Here is a 4,687-nt window from a genome sequence, read left to right as displayed (position 1 = left end):
CACGCTGCAGTTTTTACTTGCAAGGGCATTCACAGAGCGCTCACATGAGAGTGGGGGCCCTGTGATGTGCGCTCTCTTCTTGCACTTGTCTCTATTTATATACAAAAGTAATACAACAGTGAATACAGTGGGGCAAAAAAGTATTTAGTCAGCCACCGATTGTGCAAGTTCCCCCACTTAAAATGATGACACTTAAAATGATGACTAAATACTTTTTTGCCCCACTGTACGTCTGTTCATAGACAGGAATGTTGGTGCGTATGCATGTGCGTGCATGTCATTCTGAAGGATGCAGCCCCTCTTCTTGTTAAGGAGCGCAGAGTGTACAGCTCTCCTCTTCCTGGTTGAAAGTTAGCAGCCATCCAGCTCTTTGTCTTTAGGACATTCTTGCAGTTTAACTAATTGGTGTGTGTTATGTGGCTTGGCTTCATGGATAGATAGAGTTGGGTGCATAGCAGTGAAAATGTATACCATGCCATGTTGTTGCTTTTCTTTAAAACAGTAAGAATAAACTTACGCCTGATAGGTTCGTAGCTTGAACCTATTCGCTGGAACGTTGAAGACAATATAATTACACAGCAAGCAAGACACGAGTAGGCAAAGTTCTTCAAGTTTCTCGTGCACGGGAGAGAACCGGACAGACGCCGTTCCTTCGCTTGACCCCAGTTGCTCTCGTCCATTCTCCCGTAACACTGTTCTTTTATTGAGGTAACATGAATATGCATAGGTTCATTAACATACGACGTCTACATACAAACAAAGAGTACCGTGTGTGTGTGTGTGTGTGTGTGTGTGTGTGTGTGTGTGTGTGTGTGTGTGTGTGTGTGTGTGTGTGTGTGTGTGTGTGTGTGTGTGGGGTCAGTGTGACCCCATAAATGACTTCCCTAAACCTGCTGGTCTGGAAGTCCAGCGGTTCATCTAAACAAAAGGCACTTAGCCTAAAACAGACACAGCCACGTTAATCCTACCATAAAACAATAAGACAATGTACGACCTCTCTCGTGCTCCCAGAGTGCTCTCTAATACACTCGAAGTTTGCAGACTATCACTACACAATTGATTATACACCTCTAAGCATATATGGTTAAATATTTCTAAGCATAAATGACAATCAACAATACAAAACCTAACAACGCCCAATATTATCAAGGTATAATGGGGAGTGCCGGTGAAATAACAAACAGGGTTTTCTCACATGCACGTCCAGGCGATCTTATACAATTAGAGTTGATAGGGCAACAGTTACAAAATGTTTCAGTCATTTTGTGTGATAATCATGATTTGAGGAAGTGACGAGTAAGGTGAGCGACCCATGTTGTAGGTGACGTCAGACGCCGGAGAATTGGCGGATTAAAAAAAAAAAAAAAAAAAAAAAAAAAGCAAATGGTAGCATAGAGTTTAAAGGTTTTTCAAGCTTCAGTATTACCAAATATACTAATCGATTGTCATATAACTAACAACATCTGTCCTATCATCTCTAACACCCTGGATGACAACGGGGAGAGTTTAGACGCTCTCCAAGATTACATCGACCGCTGTTTTCAAGATTTAGTAATGAAGAAGGCCCAGAGTACATCCTCCCCGACCAAAATTGAGACGCCATCATCGAAGAGATATCGCCCGGCAGACTCCCCTGGTACAACATCGCCTGCCGGTGTTCTGACAAAACATCCTACCCATCAAGCTGCCCTACTTGTTGTTACTGCGCATGCGCACAATTCAAATCGGCTATGTTTCCGGTGTAAATAGTACACGCCTATTATTTCATCCTACCCCGATCTTGTGTCGATCTCGTTGCTTTCGAAAAAGGTTTGTATTATAAGTTTTACTTCTTTATTACAGATGATAATTGTTTACCTTAAGCTGCTCACTCGAAGTCATATTCCAAGTGTTTATTTTGTGCTTTTCAACTTCTGCAAACCTTCTCAATTTATTTTAGTCCTCCTGCAGTTACTGGACACCACGCTCCGTTGTTATGTTGAATAAACGCTCCGTTGTTATGTCGAAGAAAGTACTACTGCACCACATACTTGTTAATTGCGTGATAACGTCGTGTAGTCGTTTTATTTACTGTATGGATTCCGAAGCCATGTTGAAATTGTCCGATTTTCTCCTTAGTTATGGAGAACAAATACGAGGAACTGCTCATGTTTCCGTCTGCTGGGTCCTACCCATCGGAATACGATAAGTCCCAGAGGCAAACCCTTAGGAGATATGCCGCAAAATTCAGGCTGAAGGGTCAGTATTGTAATGTAAATAAACAACCAAATGTAATTATTGGTTAAATACATGTTATAATTAATTTACATTTTTTAAATATAGGCGGAGTGCTCTTGTTTGGAAACAGGAGAGTGATAAAAACAAAAGAAGAAGCCATGGGACTATTCCAAGAGTTTCATTCAAGTCCCATCGGTGGACACACTGGTGTACTCAAGACTCGAACTGCAATTTGTTCCAGATTTTACTGGTATGGCATGTCGGTTGACATTGGGAATTGGGTATGTATTTTTAAAGTTGTTATTTATATATAGTATGTTAATAGTGCACCAATAGAATGCATAGTTATCCTGAAGACACGTACCAGATTTCAGGATGATGTACAGTAATTAACACTGTTTCGCCACTTGATCGAATATTTTTATAGAACATTTGCAATTCTGTTTAATTAATTGCGATTGTTGGGTAATATAAAGATCGTTCAATATGTTTAAGGTCCTGGCTTGTGACCAGTGTCAAAAAATGGGAAAACCATTGGCTGCTGTGCAACCACTGCAGTGTATAAAGGTAAATATCAGTAGCATTTTAGTAGAAAATAGTAATGTTATAATGTACATTACATATTAATGTGATTCTTCTATCATTGACAGGTGTCACATGTCTGGGAGCTAATCGGAATAGATCTAACTGGACCTCTTCCAAAAACGTCTAGTGGCTTCCAGTACATTATGACTGCAACAGACTATTTTTCAAAATGGGTTGAGGCTTTTCCATTAAAAAGCAAAAGTGCTGCTGAGGTAGCTCATCAGTTGTGCTCACTCATATATAGACATGGCTGCCCAAAACGAATTTTATCCGACCAAGGAAGAGAATTTGTTAACGAGGTAAGTGTTAAGTTTACTTTTCCATACCTCTTTAGGTAAGTACTTGGCCACAGTGTGCCAAGTAGCTGCCAGGCCAAAGGTTTTGTGTGATTGTTTTTAAAAAACAATTTTCTTTTTTCTTTGAAGCTCAACTCAAGACTTTGCAGCTTAATGAAAATAGAAAGAAGCGTCACAGCAGCATATCACCCTCAGACAAATGGCCTAGACGAAAAGACAAATGACAACATAAAAAGGTATGTTTTATTTGTATGTAACATTTCATTTGCTTTTAAGACACTGTCACTATTGTGTTTTTTTTATGTCCACATGTAGAGCCCTGAGAAAATTAGTCAACAGTCAACAGAATGACTGGGATGTGTATCTGGATGCTACACTGTTTTCTTTGAGGTCCAAGTGTAACACTTCCAGCTCTTCAAGAATCACAGACGCTCAGAAGGGTTGGCTTTTCACAGTTTACTTCTGCAGAAGACATAAAACACATTCAACAGGTGTCTTCTGGTGGTACCGGCAATTGTAGCTCCCTCACAGTGCAAGCGCGCGCTGTGTTAACAGACTTACAATTAACTTTTTAATAAAGAAAAGGTGGAAAATAATAATTTCTCCCATTTTACAGTCTGTCATACTGAGCTTGTATACAAAAGAAATCTTATGACTAATAAAATACATTCCACAATCGTATAAAACAAAATAACAGGATAAACATAAATACCACCGACTAAACATTTCCCTCTAGTGGACAAATTAACAATAGCGCATTACATCTTCACTTGCTTGTGCTTTACAGACAAAATGGCTGTTAACAAGCTCACATACCTGCAGAAGACATAAAACACATTCAACAGGTGTCTTCTGGTGGTACCGGCAATTGTAGCTCCTACAATGTAAAGCAACATCACAAAAAGCACAGAAAAACGGTAAATCCAAACACATTTCCTGCTATGCGCAGCAACCACTAGGGGGCTGACAAAGACTAACTGCCAAAGAGCATAAATACGGCAGAAACACTATTTAACAGCAACCCGCCTTTGTTTCAGTTACACAGAAACTTTCTAATATCAATATGAACCTATATACATCGACATATATAACTTATGTAACAACATTCACACCAGAAACCATAATAATGCCAGAGCCTTTCATTACCGGACTTACCCTCACAGTGCAAGCGCGCGCTGTGAGGAGCGGAAGCCTTAGCAGCTTCTAAACGTTAGGGTGAGATCCGGTTTCTGGGTTTTCAAAATAAAATACAATTAAAAAAAATGATAAAATTCACACTTAAAATGATAATTAAGAACAGGTAAGTGCATGTTTTTCATATGTATTATTAACTCTGTTACACAAGGTCCACACCACAACCAAATACACACCATTCCGTTTAATGTATGGGAGAGAAGCTACATATCCTTCTGAAGTTCCTGTTGAAGTCCCAGTAAGTGTTATTAAGGAATTCTATTTATGCAACAACTATGATAATGCATAAATTAAATGTGTACAGCACTCAAGCAGTTACTTCAGAACTTGTTGCTGCTGGTGTATAAACTCTGACTTTTCAAAACAGGTCATTGATGCATACCTGCACCGTGTCA

The 4,687-nt window shown here is 39.4% G+C and overlaps 2 long non-coding RNA genes across 2 annotated transcripts; one reads left to right on the top strand and one right to left on the bottom strand.

The window, feature by feature from the left end:
- Nucleotides 1-1,868: 1,868 nt before the first annotated feature.
- On the top strand, nucleotides 1,869-3,479 carry LOC145425976 (uncharacterized). The gene is made up of 4 exons (XR_013906744.1): nucleotides 1,869-2,238; nucleotides 2,323-2,498; nucleotides 2,868-3,101; nucleotides 3,228-3,479. It is a non-coding gene; the product is annotated as an uncharacterized LOC145425976 (long non-coding RNA).
- A 60-nt stretch (nucleotides 3,480-3,539) lies between these two features.
- On the bottom strand, nucleotides 3,540-4,461 carry LOC113010213 (uncharacterized). The gene is made up of 2 exons (XR_013906745.1): nucleotides 4,245-4,461; nucleotides 3,540-3,975 (listed from the first exon to the last, which is right to left on the bottom strand). It is a non-coding gene; the product is annotated as an uncharacterized LOC113010213 (long non-coding RNA).
- Nucleotides 4,462-4,687: the final 226 nt, after the last annotated feature.

This window comes from Astatotilapia calliptera, chromosome 3 (assembly GCF_964374335.1).
Source record: "Astatotilapia calliptera chromosome 3, fAstCal68.1, whole genome shotgun sequence".
Lineage (NCBI taxonomy): Eukaryota > Metazoa > Chordata > Actinopteri > Cichliformes > Cichlidae > Astatotilapia > Astatotilapia calliptera.
Note: the sequence above shows the minus strand (reverse complement) of the source record. Positions and strands in the feature narration are given on the sequence as shown.